This window comes from Tympanuchus pallidicinctus, unplaced genomic scaffold, assembly GCF_026119805.1.
Source record: "Tympanuchus pallidicinctus isolate F22 unplaced genomic scaffold, pur_lepc_1.0 scaffold4, whole genome shotgun sequence".
Taxonomy (NCBI): Eukaryota; Metazoa; Chordata; class Aves; order Galliformes; family Phasianidae; genus Tympanuchus; species Tympanuchus pallidicinctus.
In genome coordinates, this window is record NW_026294758.1 from 44,278,926 (window position 1) to 44,304,788 (window position 25,863).

General features: G+C 38.1%; 1 pseudogene; it reads left to right on the plus strand.

Moving 5' to 3' along the window:
• Positions 1–11,364: 11,364 nt before the first annotated feature.
• LOC128089256 (uncharacterized) lies at positions 11,365–13,025 on the plus strand (annotated as a pseudogene).
• Positions 13,026–25,863: the final 12,838 nt, after the last annotated feature.

Here is a 25,863-nt window from a genome sequence, read left to right on the forward strand (position 1 = left end):
ATAATAAATGATTATATAATAAAAGACAACACAAATGAAGTTTGTTTGTTTCATCCTTTCTGTTTTTTGTGGTTTTTTTTTTTTTTTGTTTTGTTTTGTTTTTGTTTTGTTTTGTTTTTGTGATTGTTTATTTTTTGTTGGCTTTGTTTCATTTAATTCTTTCAATATATTTTGTGTACCCTGACTTTTGTAAAATGTATAAACATATCTTTTTCTTTCAAAAAAACTTCTTTTGACTGTGGTCATCTTTTCATTTTCGAGAGCATTGGCTGTTCTTTCACAATTACTACATATCTTTAATAGTCACTCCATTGTAATATATGTATTATTTCCTCAGTCTTCCATTTGTTTTCATCTTAACTTTGAGATCAATGAATTTTCTAATCAATTTGACAGCATCATCAGTTGTTTAATTAATTGTTATTTTATTTTAAATCAAGTCCAACACTTTATTTAATTTAATAGCCAACCAATTCCAGAGCAAATAGTTTCTAAAATTAGAAATCCTGTTCTGCAAAGGAAACAAGGCTTCAGTTTTTCTTTAGGTTGATTTTGTGTCTGACCCTGTCAGTCTTAAAAGAAGACTGAGTTTTCAACTCTACAAATCTTGATTATTTATTATTTTAAATACCTTTAAAAGTGAAACACTCCTGTCTACCACTAATAGATTGAATAGAACATAACTAAAAAATATCTCAGACACTGATGCTAGGTTTCTAAACTATTCTGCAGGAGAAAATCATATGAAAGAGCTACTAGTATAAAGTAGGATAGGAAAAGGCACCAGTTTCTACAGTTGCATAGCTCACTGGTTAGTTATCAGTATTATAATAAAGGAAAAAAAAATAGACAAAATGTACAGTATTTCTTTGAGTAATATTCAATGCACTCTTATCATTACTCTGTCATGAGGCATATAGATGAAAGTAACATTTTAGGGGTCATCTATGAAACTCAGATCTTCAGAGTCCAGAGTCAACAGGGAATATCTCCAGAATGTTTTCTCAGTTAATTTGTGCTATGATGATGGGCCCATCTATATATGCCACTGTTGAAGAATTATTGTGGACAAGATTTAACCATTTTGATATTTAAATATCTGGGAAAAAAAAAAAAAAAAAAAGATCATTGATTAATTGGAAAGTGGGAGAAAATCTATATTGAGATTCATAGATGATATCAAAAGAATGTTGAATTCATTTCAGTGCTCACTCCACTCCACTCATTGACTTAATTTTATTTTTTTTTTCAATAAAGATACTGTAATCAAATACTTCATGTGACCAAAATGGATTCATTTTTCGAACAGTCATTTTGTGCTTGGGAAGGTCAAAGTCACAATGCAAACAGAAGCAAAGAAGAGTTGAGATATGAGGAGGGAAGTGAAGAAAAACAGAAGATGAGAAGTGAGGTATCTGTGATAATACTCCATTTTTCTTTTGAGTTTCTGGGTAGATACCTGTACCCTGCTTGTTTTTTTTTGACACGTTGTTACTCTTGACATTTAATATTTGGAGATAGAAGAAAAAGATAAAGGTTTTATTTTGCTGCTTCACCAGCTTTAACTATTATTTTTCTACTAGTGATTAAACATTGTCATTATTCTCCTCAAGCACGAAAGTTTGGCCTAAAAGTTTCCAAAATCATTTTCCTTACCTCAGAACCTTTGAAGAGATCTTTGATCCCTTTACTTCTGTTAAGGATTATCAAATTCTACATGCTGACAATGAAAAGGCTCCCCCAACTCCATGCCACTAATGAGAGGACAACCTGATAAGGCTGGGAATTCAGTCCCAGTAGGGGTCTCAGTGCAAATGTTGATCTTTCAGTTGAAGATGATGAAAAAGTGAAATATGAGAAAAAAATATATAGAAAGGACAATACGTAAACATGCACATAAACATCATAATCCATACAAATCATCATAGAGAGAAGCCATAGTACTCTGTAGGACTTACAGCCTCGTTTCACCTGTCTGGCTACATTAGTACATCTTACATCCAGTTGACACTGAATTTCTGTACCATCTTTACCATCATGTGGGCATAGAGCTGTCTCACAGCAAGTCTCCTATACCTTTACAAAGTATTCATATGCACTTTTTCTTCTTCCTTGTCAAAAGGCCAGAAAGAAGCTTTAAAGGCATTCAGTTCTTGCATCCACTGACACTGTCCCATTTGATTTCCTGTAGAATGCAGTTTTTGAACAGGGTAGCCAAAGGAAAAATAAAATTCTTAAGACATCCAGTGGTCTCATGGTTCTCCTGACTCCAAGGTGCCTTCTGTCCCCACTTCAAAGAGCCAAACTGTAGCACTTTCCTGGCCTCTGGTGAGGGAGGTTAAGAATGAACTTCTCAGATGCAGATATACATAGCATAAATATGGCTGGCCCACCTTCAAGAACACAGAGAATTGTGCCTTTAATCAGCATCCATCTGTATGTAGAGTGTAGAGTTTACATACATATGAACAGCATAAGCCATCTAATCCTGCTCTTCCCATTTAACTAGGGTAAGTTCTCACCAGTGGTCTCACACACACATGGTCATCTTGAGCCATATCTGGCCCACAGATCCTAGACCCTTCAAATGTTGATCTATGAGCCTTGTCTCCAGCTGCTGGCACTCAGGCATGAGGTCTTGCTTTTCCATTCCTCCAGCTTGAAGTTCACTAGCAGACACACACGAAGAAGAGCAAGTACATACAGAAATAGTGAGAAGTTACTTAGAAGAGAGTAAAGTTGTGATGATGAGTCAGATCTCAGTCAAACAAGAGTACTTGCTAGCAGCCTGCTTATGCCCAGCAAGCTCCTTCTGATTCTCGTCTCTCTTTACCATGCTCATTCATTCCCCTTAGTAGAGTCTTTGGTGATAGGATAAAGGGAAATGTTTTCTAACTACAAGAGGGGAAATTAAGCTTGGATATAAGAAAGAAGTTTACTGCAGTAGGAGTGGTGAGGCACTGGAACAAGTTGCCCAGAGAGGTGGTGAATGCCTCATCCTTGAAGACATGCAAGGTCTAGATGCACCAGATGTCTTACCTTACCTGTTTATTACAAATCCTAGTTGCTTAGGGAGATGGGGAAGAGAGATGATAGAAAAGAGAGAGGTAATAAAAGCAAGCAGTCTTTGTAGAAAGCAAGAGAGATATTCACAAATATGGTTCCAGAATAGTTCATAGTGTGTCCATTGCTCCCAAAGCTCGTCTCTGGTCACAGCAGAGTATGGAAGAAAGATGGGAAACTTCTCACCTTCTCTCATAGCAACAAGCAGGCTTCTGAGGGATCTTTCTGAAGAGGTTTCTTTTTCTCTTAGAGACTTCCTCTGCCAAAGGTTCCTTTTCTTTGGAAGTTTCTCTCCAAAATTTCTTTTATTTGGGAGTTCTTCTCCAAAGTATTTAGTTTTGTGAGGACATTATATTCCCACATTTTCAGTTTCTTTCTTTTCTTCTTCTTTTCTCTTCATTAGTGTGACATATCTGGCCAACAGATAAGCCAGCAGGGAGTGGTGCCTTCATTGCTATGCACAAGCATTATCATCTTTTGCAGTAGTCAGCTCCTTCAAGCCGCATCCCTGAAAAAGACTGCTTTTTCCACTACTGCTTATCTTTATAATCATTAGCAGAAGTACTGTGGTATGGTGACACCCACCACTCGCCTCCCTAGATAACTTGCAGTAGTCACTTAGGGTCTTATCACCAAAAAAGACCACATGAAGCAACCTGTGAGACTGAAAAAAAAAGTTGTCTTTCACACCAGGCTTTGAACAACCTGATAACCTGATGTGGCCATAGATGTCCCTGTTGATGGCAAGGAGGTTGGATACAGTGACCTTTGGAGGTCTCTTCCAAATCACGTTATTCTATGGTTCTATGATTCTGCCTGTGACTGTCCAAGCAATTTGGGAACATGAGTATTTCAGTTTGCAATTCAACTTGCTTTTGTGGAAACAGACTGAGATAGGACAATGTTAAAGCTGGAAATTAACAACTGTTCAAAGTGTCAGTCACTCCAATTTCAGTTCCACTATTATTTCAAACAGTGCAGCATTTGCTGTTGTCTCACTTGTGGTAACTGTGTGGTTACAGCTCTTTGGCTGAAATCATGATTACATCTGTTCTGACAAGCCTTCAGCCTGGCATCTTACTTGTCCTTCCCTTACGATGCCTCTAAAATCCAAGAGAAATACTAAATTCATTCATGAATTTATTGAAGCATTTACTGGCAACATTTGCAGCCAGAAGGACTTCTCTGATCTTCCTAATATTAGATAGAATCATTGTCAAAATCTGAAAAAATAGTGAAATCAAAAAATACATCCTCAAGCTCTCCTCATAAGAGATGCCTTCCAGCCTTTTTACCAGCTTTGTTGCTGTCCTCTGCATGCTTTCAAGGACATTAGCATTCTTTTTACATTTTGAAGCCTAGAATGACATTCAGTGTTTAAGATGAGGCTTCACCAGTGTTAAATACTGAAGGAGAATCACCAGTTTTAAGCAGTTAGCTATAACCAGCCCAAGTTAAAAGCTGCATTGTATTATAGGTGCTCTCAGTTGATTATTGTCAGCAAATGTGCTAAAGATGCACCTCACTTCTGCATCCAAACCAATCCTCTCATTTCTGTCTGTCCTTGACACCACAAGGTGCAGAAGGATAGCAGCCCTGATCCAGTTGCTCCTGCATGGATTTCTCCAGGAGCAGACCCATTTGTCGACAGATTAGGAAAGGTTTTATCTGCCTTGAGGCATCTCCTAGGCTTCTCACATATTGATAGCACCTCTAGTACATTGCTACAAAAACCTTGTAAGTTTTCATTCTGAAGGGCAAGACGGGAGGGTGCAGGGAGCTGGAAGAAAGAGAGCACTGCACAGGAAGGTTTTGTGTTTATGTATAAATGCCTGGCTGGCAGAGCAGGGAGCTGGTGGTGGCCCTATGGTGTTGTGTCCCTGTGTCCTGAAAAAGGTGAAAGTCTGGGGTAGATGAATAGGAGCTAGAGCCATGCCTGCTTTACAGGAAGGACACGTGCAGTCCCGAAGGAGAGCAGTGTGTGTAATCTAGTAACTCACAGTCAAGAAAATTATACTTAAGCCCAATGTGGTGGATTTAAAGATCAAACAAAGCCACTGCACAGCTCTTTCAAGATCTTCTCTGAAGCTACTGAGACAATGAGCATCACCTTCTAGATGTCCTTCTCTGCCAGTACTGGAAAATACAGTGGGACAGAGAACATCCTGCTCAGGAATGTACCACAGCTTTCCTTGTCTCCATCATGCAGGAAGTCTCCAAGTCTCTTGTTTCACAAGGAACAAGTCAATGGGACTGTCAGGTCTGCTACTTGTCACAATTTGGATAGTTAATCAACACACCTGTAAACAAATCCCTGAGAAACTGGTTGGTCAGCGTGTGTCATGCAGTACCAAAAAGAGGAGCTGTTGAATTGTTACTATTCTGTTGCTTTTCAGGTTTCCATAAATGAATCTTTGGATCTTTGGGGCCTGGTGGGAGGACAAAGTTGAGAATTCTGCAGCCACTGTAGTGCAGCCACTTGCCTAGCAGCCACTGATATATTTGCCCTTTCCATTGATCTTTGCTGGATTAAAATGACTTCAGATGCCCAAGAACTGTGATGGGGAGGGCAGAAAAAAACAAGTCAAGGTTAGACAAGGCAAGACTAAACAATCCAGATACAGACTGCTTACAATCCTCACTCAGGAGACAGGGTTCAGGATCACACCCTGCATAATATTGGCCGATGCTTGTCATCAGTGTTGTAGTCTCCAGTGACCTCAAGGTATTTTCCAAATAATTAGGGCAGGAAGGAAGGGAGGGTAAACGTGTCAAACTGAGTGAGAGAACAGGGTCCGTGGCAGAAAGACAAGAGATAAAGGAAAGTTTAAGACTCTCAGTTCAAAGCAGAATTGTGTTGTGTGCTTCCATCTGTGTACAAGGTTGTCTTGGAGGTACCCCTGAGTTATAGGGGCCTCTGGGAATCAAGGAAGGGGAAACAGTTTAGCTGGAACTATTCTGGCTCCTTACATCCTGTGAGTAATTGCTGGCCATGGAACAGCTAAGCTTCTAGATCCTCTCCATGGCCCTTTCACACACAGCTTTGGTCTGGAATCTGGTAATGAGTAGAAGTACCTGTGGGGAGAGGAACTGCTGATCAGCCCCAGAGGGAGCTGATGCCCTCAGAAGCAGAAGCAGCTCTGTGGAGCTCCTGACTTGAATCACAGTGCCCATCCCCTGAAATAGATCCAAGACATTGATGAGGCTACTCCCATTGACAGCCAGCTGCTGCCAGTGTCATTATTATGGTGAGGGCTCAAATTCTATCAGAGAGAGCTCTGAGTGCAGAGCTAGGCCACTTTAGGGTTTTCCCTTGACAATGGAGAGAATGTGGAGAAGATGTTGAACTGTATCCAGAAGAAACAAGGTTCCTGGAAGCGTGAGGAACAAATCCATTGAGGACTGTATTCCGCAAAATACCTATCTCCAAGATATTCTGCACTTCTCATTGCTACTAGAGATGGGATGGCTGACTAGAAACATCTGCAGCATGTTGTCCATAGTATTGGTGGAACTGGTCCTAGGGAGGGGATCTTCTCTTTCTTAATGCTGGCCCAGGCCAGAGAATAGTCCTGATACCCCCATGTTAAGACAAGATCCAGTACTCAATAGAGAGCTCTGGAGCTTCCTCCAGCCTCTGGAGAAGCCTCAGCCAGGAGAGAATTGAGCCCCTTCCTATTAGGATTGGGGGATGCCTCCCCACCAGGGTCAAGGCCATTAGTATCATGCCTTGGGAATGTACAGGCAAAACCATTTGCTGGGTGCTATCTCTAGTCAGAGATACCAAGTAATACCTTACTGCTGAACACAGCTGGTCCACAGGCTCATTTTCCAGTAGCACCTGCAGAGCACAACTGGTGTAAGACCTGGCAGCTGCCAGCAGACCTGGTACTGCTCAGCAGGGCCAGAGAAGCATTAGAGCCCCAGGCCTGCACTGAAATCCAGAGGCAATTTATGTCCCTCTGAGGAGGTCCCAGAGGCACCCAGAATCAATATGTCATTAATTTTTTTACACTGCAGCAGATATGGTTCTCTAGCATTCCTCAGTCCTCTAAGAGATGAAAAGGTACACAAGAAAATAATTAAAAAATTACAGCAAAAATTCTATGTTAGATCCATTTGTACATTTCTATATTCTAATTTAGAATCTCTTAAAAATAATTCAAGGAACAAGAATTGTATTGGATAGGCTAATTACGACGTTCAATTCAGATAGGTTATTTGGTTGAGCTCTCAACAGAAACATCAGTAAAGGCCTTAAACAGTTTTGGAAGTCACGTTACTATGCTGCGCAGTCAAGTGCAACAGTGAATTTAAACAAACACAAAACAGGACCACAGATTATGATTTTATTTCATACATATATTATATCTCATCTGTCCTGTTATATATCTTTTAACAGACTGTAAAGTATATACTGCTTGGAGTATGGGAAGAATATACTCAAAGTGAATCTCATTTTTTTAAGAAAAGTCTTCTTTCATTTCCATGACTTGAAAGTTATTTTATTGATATGTTACTTGATTGAACAACCACCTGTTTTGTGCTCAGTCTGGAAAAAAATAAAAAACAAACAAACAAACAAACAAAAACCCCACAGACTTAAATAGGTCTTCAAAACTGTGATATCTTGAAATAGCACAAAAATTATAATGTAATTCATAATGAGAAGACAAAGTCCAAACCTCACAAAACTGTATGTTTTACAATCATAATTTGCCCATTAAGTATGATATATCTTACTATTTCTATACTCTGATTAATCACTGTGATGGAATTACAATTTTGTGTTCACTAGCTGTGATTTACTTAGTATGGTTTGATTTATGGCACCACAGATTTGTTTAGTTAATGGAATATTTTAATTTACTGTGCATGATAGAGGACCACATAAAATTACTTTGAATGTCTGTATTATGGTACTGTTCAGCACCAGCCAAACTATGAAATCACAAGAAAATTAGTTGTGTAAGCATTTTACTTTCAGGAACCTCTATCCCAGCAGACTGAAGATCTTTTATCACATATATCAAAGTGAAGACTTTGTTTTATGCTTTATGTTAGTACTCTTCTGCTTAGAATGTTGTATATTAGCGTTCTTCTGCTTAGAGTCCTTTACAGAGACTGCTACTCCTAATATTCCAATTCAGTTTCAATTATGCAGATTTCCATGAGTAGTCAATGTAAATATTCATCAAATTTGATATGGAAATATGTTGTGATGCCTGAAAAGTGACAAGTGTACAGAAGGACTAATACAACAAACTGTGTAGGAGAGTTCCTTGTTCTGCTGGGCATTATTCTGTGTTTAGACAGAACTTCCCCACCTCCATGAAATTAGAGATCTGGTATCACCACAACAATAACTTTAAAGAAATTTTAAAACAAGGAGTTTTCCAAGTCAAGCTATTTTTCATGCTTTGTCTTACTTTGAGGTCAGTGCTGTTTCAGTTATATCAGTGATGAGGTACATATTGTGAAAAGTCAGCATACCTATTTTTTATTTCAGATTATTGGATTCCTAGTTATTATTTCAAGATATTTCATCAAGTATTTGATTTTACATGTACCTACATATTTTTAGTATATTATATATAATATTCAGTTATATAATACAAAATACAAATATGTGATACACATATATAATGTATATTTTTATATTTCATGCCCCAGAAAGTAAACATGTATAATATTCATAATTTTTTGTTTCTGTCCTGACAGGCAGTTTCTAATAATTTATTTGAACAAAATATTATTTAACAAAGTGAAAGTGATTCATATCAGGAATCAGAAGAAATCAACTTATACATTCTGAACTAATTATGTTATAATAATCTTCTGTTACTTTAAAGGAGCATTCATTCTTAAATTTTTAAAATCATCTTTAATAGATATGTCAAAAGAACTGTTGTGAATAGTCCTCCTTAAATTTGGTATGTCACCATGGATTTGGAAAAATTGGGCATAGTAGTCTTCTGCAAATTAAATTCATATTTTACCTTCTCATAACATGTATTTTTAGGTCTTACATTCTGACCATTATTATGCAATGTATAGAAGAGAACAGAATTACCGCTCTAAATTTCCACAATAAAGCCCACTCTTGTTAATTTCAGTTTTGTTTTTACTTTCAATTCCTTTATGGAGACTGTTGTGGTTTAACCCAGAAGGCAGCTAAGCACTACACAGTAGTTTGCTCCTGTGCTCATGCCCCTCCTTTCCAATGAGATGTAGAAGAGAGTTGGAAAAAAGAAAAAAAAAAAAAAAAAGTAGAATTTGCGGGTTGATGCAAACTTTTTTGCTAAAAGGAAAAGTTATGAATATATATATAGATATATATACATATGAATATATATATACCACCTGCTGTAGGGAACCTGCTTTGGCAGGGGGGTTGGACTCGATGATCTCTGGAGGTCCCTTCCAACCCCTACAATTCTGTGATATATATATATATATGTACATATAAATATATACACATTTTTATATATCATGGAATCATAAAATTCTTAGAATTGGAAGGGAGATCTTACAGTCATCTAGTCCAACTTCCTTGCAGTGAACAGGGATACCCACAGCTAGATCAGGTTGCCCAGGGCCTGACTTGGTTTCTTCTTGAAAGTCTTCAGGGACAGGGCATCTACCACACCTCTGGACTGCCTGTTCCAGTGCCTCACCACCCTTACTCTACAAGACTTTTTACTTATGTCTAACCTAATCTACCCTCTTCAAGTTTGAAACCATTTCTCCTTGTCCTATCTCTATAGACTCTGATAAAAAGCATGTCTCTCCTTCTTCCTGTAATTCCACTTTAGATACTGAAAGGCTGCTATCAGGTCACCTTGCAGCCTTCTCTTCTCTAGACTGAACAACCCCAGCTATCTCAGCCTGTCCTTATAGGAGAGGTGTTCCATTCTGTGGACCATTTTTGTGGTCCTCCTCTGGATGCACTCGAACAGGTCTACGTCTCTCCTGTACTGAGGACTTGTGAGAATCCTTCTTTGTTTTTTGGCTCAAAGCTTGCTTCCTGAGGTATTTCTTGTGATAAGACTCTGATTGATTTGTTGAGGAGGCAGCTAATGGGTGCTAACCATGTGACAATGGATATCGCTTTGGGAACATTTGAAAGCCCCTTCCTCCAGAGCTGCTTGCTCTGTAGAAGAGCAGATGAGAGTGCTCAGGAGTGTTCACTGGTGGAAGATTGAGCCTGTGACTAAACAGCTCCAGCTAGTTGTGGGAAAATTGGGGAACGATACCATCGTGTTCTGTGAGAAACAGGATGTAGATGGGCATCCCTGCACCCTCTTATCTGCTGGCAAGGCCCGGAAGATGGGAACAAAGGAGTGTCTGCTGAGATCCCAGAGCCAGAAGCTGCCACTCAAAGGAGAGCTGACTCAACCAGCTTGGATTTGAGCTGTCACTCCAAAGACAGCTGACTAGACCACTCTGAAACTATTGAAAAGGGGCCATGATCACCATGGTCGTCTCTCGTCGTGCTTCTCGTCGTCGTTGTCAACAGGACAACTCTGCCTGACGACCCACCGCTACTGAAGATCAAAGACTGAACTACGGACCACGCTGGATCCATGGTGGTGACTATCTTCCTCTTGCTGCCTATAAAGACTATTTGCCTCTTCTTTTCTATCTTTTCTATCGCCCTCCTTCCCTTCCCCCATTACCCTAATTCATAATAGTGTCCGTCCTCCCCTTCCCCATTTCCCTGATTAAGATTTGTAATAAACTGGTCAGACCAACATTTGAACCGTTGCTTCTTAATCTCACGCCGGGTATAGAGATAATAAAAGAACCTCCTCTCCCTCCTATAAATTGGAGCGAGACATTTATTTAATGGCGTAGTCGGCAGGATACCCACTGTGAGAGTGTTGTCCTTCCAGATCTAGTTTGAAACTTTTTTTCTGTGTGCACCTTCTGGAGTTGCAAGGAGCGATAGTTTTGAAAATTTAGTCGTGAGTCCTTCTCCAGGAAGACGGCTCCATATTCTGAAACTTTACCTTTTATGTGTGTACCTCTCGGGGACGTATTTTGACTATTTGCATTTTGATTAATACGTGTGTGCCTCATCGGGAAGGCTTCTCTGGTTATTTGGTGACTGAAGTGCAAAACTTGAAGTGATAAACTTAAACGTGTGTACCTCTCCAAGAAGTTTTACTCTTGGAATCTAGAAAGTATTTACAGGTTTTTTTTTTAGCCTCTTGTCTTTGTGTACTCCCATCAACAAAAGGGAGGAGTGATTGGAGCATTTGCATTTGTTTAGTTGTGGTGTATCTCCCTTGGAGGAGCAGTAAGGAGTAACTGAGCTTTTGAACACGTGTACCTCCTCCTCCCTGAGTGTAGATCTTTCATTGTATTAGGAAATGAGTAACAGTATTGCCAGTATGAAAAGTGAAGATGTGTTATTTGACCTTTTAGAAAAGCATGGTGCTCGTCCCTCTTTATCAGGGGTGGACTGGGCACGCCAAAATTGGCATAATTTGCAGAGTGTTTCGGACCGCATTAGTGTCTTACAGAATGAGGCTCGTTCACAAGCTGGAAAAGGAAAGGCGTTTATTTGTGCCGTACTCGGGGCTGCTTTAAAAGTTGCAGTGGAGTTCCGAAATGAAAAGCATTCAGCAGAAACCCAAACTATACAAGCACTGCAGGAATCGGTTAAAGTAACACAAGAATTGGTAAAAATTCTGCAGAATCAAATAGTTAATCTCAAGGAACAATTAGAAAGAGAGAAACGGCTTTGTTGCAAATTGCTTTTAAGGAACTGCTGACGTGTAAGCATGCCAGCCATACCATCACCCACAGTTTGCCTCGAGAAAAAACTTTTCCTCTGGTGGAGCTACTAGGAATGAAGGAAAGGCTAGATAAATTAGAAACTCCAATAGCCCCATTGCGTCCTTTGATAAAAACTGAATACATATTCGATAACAGTGAGGATCTAGATCCTCAATGAATGTTAAAGAAATTCCCTTCTCAGCCACTGAACTAGCGAAATTGAAGAAAGATTTCAGCCACTCTCCAAAGGAATCAGAGACAGAATATGCATGGAGGGTGAGTCTCACTGGTGGAGACTAGATTCGGTTAACAGAAAAGGAAGCAGAAGGTTATTGGGGACCAGGAGTATTTTTAACTACTGGCAACAATCATGCTCCCTGGTCATTAACGCAAAGGACTGCCTATTGGGCAGGTGGTCTCAACCCTTTAGAACGGGGAGACCCTCTTGCCATTACTGGAACAACTGATCAGTTAGTAGAGAGTGTTCAAAAGACTGCTTGTCTCCAAATGATGTATGATAGAAAGCTGCAGCCACACCATGAATCACCTATGATGATGTCTGTTGATGCTGAGAGAATGACTGCTTTAATTAGGGGGCTTCCAGAGTCATTAAAACCTATAGGTATTCAACTGCAAGGAAAAATAGAGGCTATGTCTCAGGGAGAGAGAACCTGGACAGTGTTAGAAGGAACTGTAACCCCCAACCATCTGCAGTCAGGAAACAAAGCATGGACATGGGGAGAGGTTGCCCAAGAGTTAATTAACTATGGAAGGAAATATGAGCCATTAGTTTCTTCCTCCATTAAATCTGAGCCAAGGGAAGTACGACTTGCAGCAGTCAGCCTTGCCCCCAGGCCTCCTAGCTCAAAACTCAGTGGGACTGGAAGGGTCTCACTGTCAGTAAAAACAGGTAGGAGAAATATTGATCATAAACGTAATTGTCTCTGGATACTGGGCTGGCAAAAGGGTGTTCCACGAGATTTGATGAATGGATTACCCACTGTCAGGTTAGAGAAATTAGTTAACTGGTGGCCAGAACAAAAGCTCCAGAATCTTGAGGAAAGCAAAACCCCAGGTCCTAGGGTCTCTCCCAGGGAACCTGAACGGCTCTCCAAGCCATTAAAAAACTGATGTCTTCGCCTCTCCCAAGTGAGCGGGGTGGGGGCGGTGAAGGGTGGATGCATAGAAAGCAACAAAGAGAAGCAAGATCCTCGATTTAACACCTTTTGCTAAAGGCCTCACCACTCTTGCTAGTTATCCCTGTGAGTCACGACCCAGTGGCTGATAAGCCAGGGAAACACTGTTACCTCCCTGACCAGACTGTGTCGATTGACTCAGCTAACCTGAGGCCAGTTTCCCTAACCTTAACAGGATCCCTTAACAAATATCCTTGGAAGGCTAAAAGACACCTCGAAAAAGGAATATGAAATCAACACTTGCTGGATTGTTCCCTCACTTTTTTAACCATATTAACAAAGCCCAAATAAGGCAAGTCGGTGTCTTGTTTTATTTCACAGAAGATCCCCGTGGGACCTTGACAGAACACAAAAAGTCTAATAGCTGATTTTAACCATTTGTGTTTTGTGACAGAAATACTGAAGATTTGATCACGCTAGAACACTGAATGTACCTCTTGATTACATTTTTTGGTTGCAATAGTGTTATGTTTTGTGTTGTTGTGGGTGGTGATTGGTATCAGTCCTTGGATCTGTTAAACTTCACAACTGGGTTCAGGGTTTTTTACAGGTCATCCTGGCTTACTGGTACTCCCTGCACAGTGATACCATTTCTTTTGACCCCTTCTTTCACCCCTTTTTACCAAACTGGTTATGATTTGGATGTAACTTCTCCACAGTGTTTCCAAATTCCTAACAAACTGGGAAATGAATCAAGGGACCCATCTAATATCCTTTAGATGTGGTCACAAAAGAAATCTATCATAAAGCTTTTTGCACTGATGCTTTTCAGTGTCACACCAGTCCAGGAGTTCCATCCAAAACATGGTTGTTGGAAAGTGCCTAAGTTTTAAAAAGAGATGTGTGTGTTTCTGGGATTACCCCTCTTTGATGGTTTGTACTGTGAAGGTATCGTGCACACGCTATCCTGTGAAAAGTTCTGTGGACTGTAACAATACTTGAACTTGCCAAACTAATATTTGTATCTCTTAGCATTTGAATTGCTTTGGAAATGCTCTAGTGTAAAGTTCTTGAGACACTAAATCATCTTAGAAAACATTACATGGTAAGTCCACATATTGTCAAATTAGACTAGATACACTTTTAGTGAATTAACTGAAGTGTAATATTGTATGGCTATTCATAAACACCACAACCTCTACTGAAGAATTCCCGTCTGGATCCTGGCTTACACTGGGAGTTCCTGGGTGGGGAAAGGAGCTGACACAAATACCTAAGTTTATTTTACTTATTTGTTTAATATTGGTTATTGTTAAATGTGTGGTCATTGCTAAATGTATGGTTGTCTCTTTCCACTTTCTACCTTTAATTCATCATGTATCATTCATGTCACCACTCCTGAGGTGGTGTCTGTGGCAGATTGAATGATTCTCATTGTTGTCTAAAGATTGATGATAATGGTAAAGTTGTTAAACAAATTGCCCAGGGTATACGGAAAATAGCCCATGTTCCTGTCCAAACCTGGAATGGCCCATACTGTTAGTATTTGAGAAAACACATTGGTTTTCTCAGCAGAAATAGAAGAAATGTGATTGTTTTCATAATGTAACAACTCAGTTACTATGGAATTCTTTAATGTTTTGTAGCAGTAGAGTAGTCGCAACAGAAGAAGTAGATGTTAATCATTAATATGTAGTCACTGATATATAATAATATTCTAATTACGACATATAATAATTATGTGTTAATAATTTAATAGTAATAACAATAATTCTTACTATTGGTAGATCATACATCATCCCACTTTTGTTGCATGTGAATGGTGTGTTTGTGAAAAAAAAACAAAACACAGAAGCCATGTTAATTAGTAAAGTGAGAACTAATTCTGATTTCAAAGAGATGAATGGAGGCAATACACTCCACGGTGTATTCCAAATTTATTTATCCAGTTAACTGATTTACAAACAAAAGTGTACTAAGTTTTATTTTCTGAGAACGGTATTGCAAAGGTAATTTTAGTTAATCATTTTGAAATGATGAACAAATTAGTTCTAACTAGAGAGCTGGACCTTTTTCTTCTCACTCTTGCCATGCTTAATCAGAACGGATGGCAGGAATAAATAACAGTCAATAGTATTTCGATATTTAAAAATACAGGATCAAAGAAAGAGATTTTAAATTATTCTACCTAGCACTTTTATTATGTCTGCATTGGCACTAAGTTACTGAAAAATTCATGCCTTATCAGAAGAAAACTGTTCTCAGTGATAACTGTTTTCTTTTTCTTCCTTTCCTTTACTGTCCTTCCCTTTCCACAGGTTTATTCTATTTTCTTTTCGCCTTTTTTTTTTTCCTTTGCTGTAGTATTTCTTTAACAAATCTTTGGAAGACTATCAAATCAATATCATTACTTCACTAAGACCTGCTGTATTCCTTATGCTTTTCCACAGTACATATAGAATGTTCCCAGCTTTAGAATTTTCCAAGATCCTTGCTTAGGGAAGCACAGTAGGTCAGTATGTTTCCTCAACACAACAGCTAACCTTATCTCAAAAACACAATTTCTAAAATAGTCCAAGAAGTAAAATGGATTTGTTACCTGCCTTCTAACAACAAATTTTGGTTCTGCTTCCATTTAGAACCTGAGAATCATAGTTACAGTCTGCTGACTTCTCCTAGCCAGTTTTAGGTAGACTCCCACCACAGCATAGTGGCAGTCAAGCCTCTTTTAATTTTTTGTATCTTTTCCCTTTCTAAATGAAAAGATTTTTTTTTTTTAAACAATGAGGTAGTCTACTAAAACATTTTCCACCTGCCCATCTGGAGAGCTCCAGGAGAAATTGTAACAGCTTCCTTTCTGGCATGAGGATTTACATATAACAGCTGATCACTCAATTTGAGCTGTTCATAATTATTTAAATAATTGAAGATTAACACTAATTATCTCAAGCATATAAGGTGTCATGGATTCACTATTAAGTGGTTTTATTGTAGACTAAAAGGCAGCTTAGCTTTTACAATGTTATTCTACATCTTAAAGATGACTTATAGCATATTTCTGTTAAGCATAAACTTTCTGCTAAAACTTTGTAAAATATATAACCATATCTAAGCAGAAAATTGCTCCTTAGTGTCTGATGGTGATTCTGTGACATATAATGAATATTATAAGACACATAGTGAATATTTCTGCAGCATCTGAGAAAGAATGTGACAAGGGTAAGCATTCAACTGACAAAAATATCGTTGATGTTGCAAGAGTACTTTAATATATCTGGTACAGTCTAAAATTACGTATAAAAGCTGAGAAGTAACTTGATTCAGTGTGAGCTTAAGATTATTCATATTGCACGTGCTTTTCTAGATTGTTAGACAAAGAAAGAATAATAAAGAAAGGGAGAGGAAAAAAATAGCAAAGCATGTTTTGCTGACATTAAAAGGAATCTCGCTCTGCATGCAAATGGAAGTGAAATATTCGTAGCCTATCACTTGGTCATTTATTCAGTACCTGTATGTGATGACTTAGAAATCTTCCATTGATGGAAAAGGAAAAACTCAGTTTTTACAGTGATGCCTGGGAGTCTTAATAGGGATTTCTGTAGATTTAGGATCAGAACTGTTATTACTATGAATATCAGTGTAATTCAGTATCAGCTTGTGTTTCACGCAACTAAAGAAACTAATGGAAGAATTTTTTTTTTCCTATTTTCTTTTTAATTGTATTTGCTTGCTTATAAGAAACAAATTGTTCTTACTTGTCTCAGGATTTAGAAAATAAATTCAGTCTCATCTCTGTGGTACCCAGAGAAAAATGACATATCTTACTTTTCACAAGGTTAGCCCAACATTAATTGAATACTTTTATGTCCCATCCTTTATGGATACTGTACCATTTTAAATATAATGAAAATGAATAAACTTCAAATGTCAGACTAAAAAAATAACTATGCATCAGGACCCTTGAACATGTACGGAAGATTCTAAAAAACAGGAACAATATTTAATTTACAAATATTTTCTGATTACTTAAATTTGATCTGCACTATATCACATGATATCAAACAATTAACAATTTTCTTTCTTAACAGCTTCAGTGGTTGGTAGTGATCTACACAAATTGCTACCGTTTGTACCAAAAAACATGCTACCATTTCTGATCATGTGAACAATAATTTGGCTACTATCATCAGATAATTCACCTCTTTGTTACGTTTTAAATCAGAGAGGGAATAAGGGAGAGAGAAAGGGCAGGACAGAGGCAAGGAAAATTACGAGAGTTCATTAGCACCACTCTGATGGTGCAGTGAGCAAAACCAGTGATAAATCTGTTGGGTCATATCCTTCTTCCTTGCTAGTAAAAATGGATAACAAACAGTTTGGATCAATGTTATATTCAAAGTCTACAAATGCTCTGATATCCATTACTACAAAGCAGAAATGCAGAAAGAAGAAATGTGAAGGGTGTGATCATTAGCAGATCAGTTTTAGAAGGATGTTTTATGAGTGCTTGAATTCACTGTGGTATCAGTTCAATTGCTTAAAACTTCCAAAAAAGTTCAAAGACTAGGAGAGTCTGGTTACAGCAAGCGTAAATGCTGATATGATTTCTCCTCTCTACTCCTACCGAAGTCTCTTTTCTATGACTATTTGAGGATAGTAGTCCATAAAACCTTGAAGTTTTTAAAGTAGTTTAGTAGTTCACAACATAAGCATGTCCTGAGTCTTTATTCCAATTCACAGAAAATGGAGAATAACATTTTTCATATCTGACCTCTTAAAAGAATTGCATAGGAAATCCAGGGTCTCATTTTCAAATTAATTAACATGCATAGAGGAAGTTATTCCCTTTGTGTAGCCTGATTAAAATTAAGTGATTTTTTTTCCCAGCTTAAATCATTCAGAATGGTTGTTACAATAAATAGGATAAAACTTCTTCCTTTTATGCCACTCTTTACCCATTACATCCCTGTTAAAATATTTTCCCATCTCCCCCTCTTAATGTCTTGTCTCTGAAAATCTTTTTTCTTCAACTTGTGGGAGTATTTGATCAAACTGTAATGAGCATCACTAAGATGTATCTAAATGAAAGCTATAGCTGGAATATAACAGCAGAACCACGCCATGAGGAAAATAGTAGGTTTTTTGAGAAACAAAATACATGAGCAGAACTCTATTATTAAATTAAAAAGAAATAGAGATCTAAGCAAAACAAGTTTAAGATATAATTTCAATGCAGTATATAATGTTGGAATTGGTTGATGGTTTCCTAGTGCTAGACCATCAGTACAATGCAAGACATTCTTTTTGAAAAATATGACACACATTATTTACCAGACACTTACCTTATTCAGGACCCACATTTTCTATAGTTTATTTTTATTATTTACATACTTTAAAAAAGCCTTTGTTATCTTTGACCTCCACCAGCCTTATTTCCAAATGTCTTGCTCATCCATTCACGATGAGCCTCCTCCTACTTTTCCTTGATTTTTCACTTGCAGGGATGCACCAATCTTGAGCTTCCAAAGAAGTGGTGTTTAAGTACCAAACACTTATTTTCGGTCCCCTCTCCTTCCAATGTTCTAACTCACAGGATATCTTCAACTAAGCCCTTGAAAGTTTCAAAGCTGGCTCTCCTGTTGTCCCAGGCTGCAGTCCTACTTACTGCTTTACTTCTTCAACACAGTGCCAGTATCTCATGACTGCTGCATCCCAAGCTGCCCTTAACTTTCACATCCCCAAATAATCCTTCCTTAATAATGAGAACACTGTTTTACTTGTCCCTGTTAGTACAGTGAGATCATGGACCTGTGACTATATATAGATCTCTAGTTCTTCATGATTGCATGCAATTCTGCATGTATTGTTACATAGTCATTTCAGAGAATAAATGGAAGCATAGGATGCAGATTTCACTAGAAGGTTCCAAAAGTTTCCTGTAGGAATATTCACTCTTGAGGTGGGTGGCTTTCTGGCTTTTGCCATTGGAGGCAGGAAGATTTATTACTGAGGAACATTTATTATTCTTCTGGTTGGCCTGGTTTATTCCTCAGTCAGTTGTTATGATGTGAGCTTTTATATCGTGGATCCTGCCCCCCACAGTCCAAGTGTTTAAAATGTGCCTCACTACTTCAACCAACCTGCTGCCAAAGATTGTGCTGCCTCTTCTGGACAGCTGGATTCCACTCTTCCTTAATAGATCACGGTACATCGTAAGAAGTCCCATTATTGTGGGAACCAAAACCTTCATGCTTGCACCAGCCATGAAGCTGGGAGTAGACATGCATTCTACATCTCTTCCTGGCTTCCCTGTTACCTTCAACTAGCAAAATGGAGGAGAAGAATGGTTCATGTGAAATACCTACTTAGTTCTATTTCATCTTATCCTGTGAATTAGATGAAATCTTAAATTTTAGATTTCACTGACAACAGTGTTTAGAACAGAGCTCTGAAAAAAAAGTTTGCACGTAATTAATAATAATTCTCTAAAATTCATTTGAACAAAATAAGAATCCTCAGTTATGAAATGAAGACACTTTGATCATAATTAGTATCTCAAAAGAATATAAATTCTTTATTTTCTTTATCACTTAGCAACAAAGTATTTATTATTCCCAAGCTCCTTCTAACTCTTGGATTGCATTAACTGCTTGTAGTCTATAAAATGTCTCACTGTGCTACTTACTGAGTAACAAGAAAATAAATAAATAAATGTTAGTTTTGTTTTCTCATTAGAATCTGAAAATATTTAATTTATTATTAGCTTCCAAAGACCCATAACATTCAAGGTAAGCTTGTTCTTTACAATTATAAAGCAAAACTACAAGTATTCTAAATTTAATGTACATTATTGTTGTGCAAGTACATTATTTTTGCACATGCTGTAATGTATTTGTACCTGATGTTTGGGTATTTAAGTTCCAAATACTTCTAAGATGTTTACACTTACTTAAATCAGATGAAAAAAATAACAGCAAGTATTAATAGAAATTCAAATTTGAAAACTCCTGTTTATATACACTTCACTAATTATGTTTGATCTGGCTTTGCATATTCAACATTCTTCATTGAGACAGCTGAGAAATGCTGTATTGTTGCATCCAAAACCATGTGTGTTCAAATATCTAATTGTGAGTATCTGAATAACTGAAGTGTTTTAATTCAAGGCATTTACTAACTTTCACATGCAAAAATGATGGTCCCCTCATATTTGTTATTTAGAAATTTAACCACCAAGTTCCATTATCAAATATTTAGCAAGGAAAACTGAAAGGACAGTTTGATGGCATGACATCTAAATTTGAGACATAAAATGGTGGTCTCTTATCACCTTCACGGTAACATCATTTATATGAGCCCTACACTAATCATATTTTGTTCCATAAATAGTGTGGAACAACTGCGAGTTCAGATCTTGGTCAATGGGATGTACCTTTATGAATCTTTTTGCAATAAAGAACAAGTAGAGCTCTTATGTCTTTGTTTCCAAATCTGACTTCATCCTCACCATTCACAGAATCACAGAATCATAGAATGGCCAGGATTGGAAGGGACTTCAAGGATCACGAATCTCCAACTCCCCTGCCAAGATAGGGCCACCAACCTCCCCATTTAATACTAGATCAGGTTGCCAAGGGTCCCATACAATCTGGCCTTGAACACCTCCAGGAATGGGGCATCCAGAACATCTCTGGGCAGCCTGTTCCAGCCCCTTACCGCTCTCACAGTAAAGAACCCCCCCGACATCTAACTAAATCTTCCCTCCCTCAACTTAAAAACATTTCCCCTCATCCTGCTGTTATCTACCCTTTCAAAGAGTTGATTCCCCACCTGTTTGTAGGCTCCCTTAGATACTGAAAGGCTGCAATGAGGTCACCCCATAGACTTCTTTTCTCCATGCTGAACAAGGCCAGCTCCCTCAGCTTGTCTTCAAAGGGGAGTGCTCCTATGCCCTGATCATCTTCATGGCCCTCCTCTGGACCCTCTCCAACAGCTCTCTGTCTTTGCCTCACAAGAATACTATTACTGATAAATGATATCCTGGACTTCATAATAGTCTTCTAAGTGCTAAGAAAACTATCCTAGAGTTTCCTAAGTTTGATGTGATAAAAAATTATGTTCCTTTCTCTCTCTTCTCTCTATATCTCTATTTATTTATATTTATTTATATATATAAATATATATATTTAAATATTTATTTATGAATTTAGTGAATTGCATAATATTTGTTAAAAGCACAAAGAGACAGAGAAACCAGAAAGCTGTATTATCTCCTCATCAAGCACAACAGGGCTATTTAGTTAATGGCAAAAGTCACATGAAAGCTTAAAGCAGAAAGGATCTCAGCCCCTCAGTGTATATCTGTTTAATCCAACTGCAGCTGTTTCATTTGTCTGAGGATCTGATAATGCTAAATGGCAGTGTCTGGTCAAAACCATCCTGCCAAAGTTTTAATTACTGACATACTGTTATGTAGTGGGAGACACAAATCTACCACCAAACTAATAATAAAAAATAGCCAAAATCAAGTAACTACTAACTAGAGTAAGAACAGCCTACTCTGGGATCTACTGTGCAGTGTTATATATACACAGAATATTCTTTGTGAGAATTCTAAATTTCATAGTCTATAAGTAATTTTGTAGGAATATGACTGGTAGGTTGATATGTGTTTTTTTGGGCGGTTCTCGTTGTTGTCTGCTTGTTAAGGGAAATAAAATTAAATGTAGCATCTTTCATTTCACAACTCTTTCATACAATTAATAAATTCTACTTCAGAGGAGACAGAGTAAAGATAATAAATCCATCAGCAAATAGAATATCTACCTCTGAGGATAAACTGATTGAATGATATTTTCTTCATGAATATGTATTATACTTTCTTTCCTCTGCTCGTTATTAACCATCTAACCCTAACCTCTGAGGTTTTGTCCCCTTCTACCCAGCTCTTGTGAGGCCACATCTGGAGTACTGCATTCAGGGCTGAGGACCCCAGCAGAAGAAGGATGCAGAGCTCTTGGAGTAGGCTCAGAGGAGGGCCACTAAGATGATCAGAGGGCTGGAGAAGCTCTCCTGAGAGGAAAAGTTGAAGGAACTGAGCTTGTTTAGCTTGGAGAAGAGAAGACTCTGGGAAGACCTCATTGCAGCCTTCCAGTATTAGAATAGATCATATAATCAGGCTGAGGAATGACTGTTTACAAGGGTGGATAGTGATAGAACAAGGAGGAATGTTTTTAAACTGTTTCAGGGAAAGTTTAGAATACATATTAGGAGGAAGTTTCTCCACTCAGAGGGTGGTGACACCCTGGAACATGTTGCCCAAGGAAGTTGTGGATGCCATGTCGCTGGAGGCATTCAAGACCAGGCTGAATATGGCTCTGGGTAGCCTGGTCTGGTAGCTGTCAACCCCGCCCAGCACAGAGGGGTTGAAACTAGATGCTCATTATGGTCCTTTTCAACCCAGGCCACTCTATGATTTTGTTATTCTTTGTGGTGAAAGTGTCATGCGTAGAAAATAGAGAATAGAGAACCAGCAAGCACAAGTGTTAGCAACTGTTTGTCTTTGATCTTTTTTATCATGCAGCTTCCTGGTCAGTTTTCTACTTTGTGCCAGCTCTCATTTGAGCACTAGTCTATTGGTCAGTCTCAAGGAATCAGAGAGAAAGAAAACATAACACACTGCAGAGAAGATTGGAATGTAAAACCATTTGTGTTATTTCTATGCTTTCTTCTTGAAAACTATAGAAAGAAAAGGCCACTGAAGAATTTTAAGAAAACAGTAGGGAGCTGAAATAAAAAAAAAAGTTATTGAATGGACCTGGGCACAAAGATGTGACTGAAATATTAACATTGACTGAGTACCTCTGGGAAGTTATGATAGAGACATGATAAAGTGATGGAGATTTAAGAAGTGAGCACAATAGCTTTGTCAACTGAATTCTGACTCATTAGAATCCTACCAAAAATTGACTTAAATATCTGGAAAATGATGTGCATAAAGTCAGTAGAGAAACATAATGAAAGAACAAATGAACTCTTGAGCCTAGAGAAATGAATGAAGTACACCAGAAATCTCTGTATGTTATAACAAGGGAATAGAAAGGAATCAAGCTCCTGCAAAAAAAGAAAGAAATGACTGGTATGACTAAAATATGAGAGCTAACATAGAAATGAAAATAAGATAGAACTGATATTTGTCTGGTATAACCTGGCAGACAGCTAAGCACCCCACAGTTTCTCTCACTCCTAGTGAGACAGAAGAATCAGGAAGAAAATGTAGAATTCATGGGTTAGCATAAAAACAAACAAAAAAAGAAAAGACTAATAATATAAATGATAATTACATACAATTTACATTCCCACAGCCTACAAACCAGTGCCCCACCAGTACCCTGCCAGCCAATTGCCTTCAATTTCATAGCTTTCCACATGTCATATAGTATGGAATATTCTTTTGGCCAGTTTAGCACAGCTGTCCTGGTTTGTCCCATCATCATCTTTTGCCTCCCCAACCACCCTGTTAGCAGAATAGTACAAGAAGCTGAAAAAACTTTAAAGTCTTTGGCAGGCACGCAGAAGGAAGTTAGCAAAAAACAAAACATATGGAAAAACACTGGAAGTGTGTGTTCTGGAAGTACATTTGTGGAACTAGGAAGGTGGATCCAGGTAACAAAATTGTATTTCATTTTTACCATTGCTCTAACAGCACAAAACACCACTATACTTACATTTGAATGCATTGAAACTAGAGAAATATCTCAGTGTTAAGGTGCTCTGCAGAACAACATAAGGAGTATTATCCCAAAGTCGGGGAATTCAGTAAGCTGTTAGCATGTAATACTCTACATCTACTGTTGATCTATACTTTTGATATCATAAGCCATTCCAATCATCATTTTCTCAAAAACTGTAATAAACATGTTTTTGAGACAGGTAACAGTCAATCACATCAGGGAGGAGAAAGTAGTGCAGAAGATTTTAGGATAATTTTTTATTTTGGAAAAGAAATAATTTACTTGGTTTGGTATGAAAATAATTTAAGGAAGCAGAAACTATATTGAGGAACTTGAAACAATTGTTCTTTCCACTTACTTTCTGTTATCTGATGAGATCGATATTTCATATTGATAATTCACAACATATGTAAAAAAATCAATATAAAATACTGAAATTGAAAAAGAATTCTGTATGAAATATTTCATATTGGAAAATGTGATTGCTAAACCTCTTTCCACCATTAGTCAGCAGTCATGGTCAACTGGAGAGATCTCAGATAACTGGAGACTTGTCAATCTGACAAGAAGAGTTTACAAGAAGGGTTGTAAGGCAGATATTGCTTAACCCCATGGCTAATACTACAAATTTACTAAGAAAGTTATTAGAAGATATGGACAAAGTACATGCAAGAATTCCTTTAGGCTTTTGAGTAATTTATGTGCAGTCAGAGCAATTATTCAACAGACTAAACTATCCTTCTCTTGAACAAAATGTCTAAAAGTCATGTCATTTACTACAAATAACCTCAGTCAAATCTGTTTGCTCTTTAAGTTTATGGCGTTCTGTAATAGGACTACATTGCAATATGTATAAGTACTAAATTCAGAGTAACTTGACAAATCCATTAGACTACAGACTACAACATGATAATTCAAGATACACTTTTCACAACTCAAGTTGTTTTGAGGAATACTCAATGCAGGCAACAACCCTCTCTATGAAAGCCATTTCTAATTGGGTATACATCAAGGAAAGAAGAAAAAATAAAAATAAAACAAAAGACAATAGTGTGAGAAAACAAGAGGTAACAGCCTTAGCAGCTTTCCAAGAACAGAATATTGGTAGTGTGATTTCAAACTCTTCATTACCTGGGATTTTTTATGTGTAAAAGAATTCGAACAAAGGTTACCACATACTTTAAATGGGACAAAGATTCTTTAAAAGTTATGGAATAAATCATCTTGAATGAGACTACCTGGCATTTGCAGGATAGCCAGGGGATCAAGCCCAGTCAGCACGGGTCCATGAAAGACAGGTTCTGCTTAAGCAGCATGATTTCCATCTACAAGTAAGTGACCTCCTGAATGGAAAGGCCTCTTGGATGAGGGAAAGGTTGTTGACAAAGTCTACCTACACCTCAGCAAACCCTTTGACACTTTGCTTGGATGTTTTGCTAGGAAAACCGGCTAGAAAGCCGTACGTAGAGATTGATGGTTAATGGAATTAAATTCAGCTGGTGACCAGTCACATGTAGTGGTCCCCAGGGATCAGTACTGGGGCCCATCCTGTCCAATATTTTTTACTGATGGCTTAGACAAGGGAACTGAGTTCACTCTCTGAGAGACTGCAGATGACATCACACTGGGAGGAACTGTTGGTCTGCCTGAAAGCACGTAGCCCCCCACAGAGGGTTCTGAAAAGGCTAGATTAATGCAATGAAATTCAACAAGTCCAAGTGTCATGTTCTGCACTTTGGTCACAGCAACCCCAAACAATGCCACAGACTTGAAGCAGAGTGGCTGGCAAGCTAAATGGAGGAAAAGGATTTGGCAGTGTTGGTTGATGGTCGACTGAACATGAATCAGCAGTGTTCCAAGGCCCATGGATTGGATCAGGGAGAGCACAGTCTATACTATGCACTGATGAGGCTGTGCCTTGAGTACTCTGTTCAGTTTTGGGACCCTTGCTACAAGAAAGACATTGAAGTCCTGACACATGTCCAAAGAAGAACAACAAAACTGGTGGAGGGTCCAGAACAGACATCTAATGAAGACTAATGAAGAGCAGATGAAGGAAATGAGGTAGGAAAAAGAGGATGCTCAGGATAGATGATATTGCTGTCTACAATTACCTAAAAGGAGATTATACCAATGTGGGGATCAGA